General features: G+C 54.9%; 1 protein-coding gene across 1 annotated transcript in view; it reads left to right on the forward strand.

The window, feature by feature from the left end:
- The window catches only part of CACNA1D (calcium voltage-gated channel subunit alpha1 D), a 169,808-nt gene that overhangs the window by 1,717 nt on the left and 167,785 nt on the right, over window positions 1-306 (forward strand). The gene's annotated exons all lie outside the window — the stretch shown is intronic.

The raw sequence follows: 306 nt of genomic DNA on the forward strand, positions 1-306 counted from the left end.
GCTAATCCGCTCCGCCGACGGGCTCCGCCGCTGCCACAGCCCCCGCTGTTGTTTATAAATGCTTCCTCCCTCCTCAATCAGCAGCAAGTTTGTGTTGCCCCCGAGGAACGCAGTCACCCGGGCTTTGTTTCCCTTTCGAGCATCCATTTAAAAAGACGATGGCTGTATAGATAGATGAGTAGGTGGGTGGTTTATTTGCGCCGAGCCACGTTTCATGGCATCCCGAAGGGCAGGCGGAAGGCGGGGGAGATGGCTGTGCCATTGCATTTATATCTGGGGGAGGAAAAAAAAAAAAAGAGGGGGGGG

Source organism: Geospiza fortis, unplaced genomic scaffold (genome assembly GCF_000277835.1).
Source record: "Geospiza fortis unplaced genomic scaffold, GeoFor_1.0 scaffold78, whole genome shotgun sequence".
Classification (NCBI taxonomy): Eukaryota; Metazoa; Chordata; class Aves; order Passeriformes; family Thraupidae; genus Geospiza; species Geospiza fortis.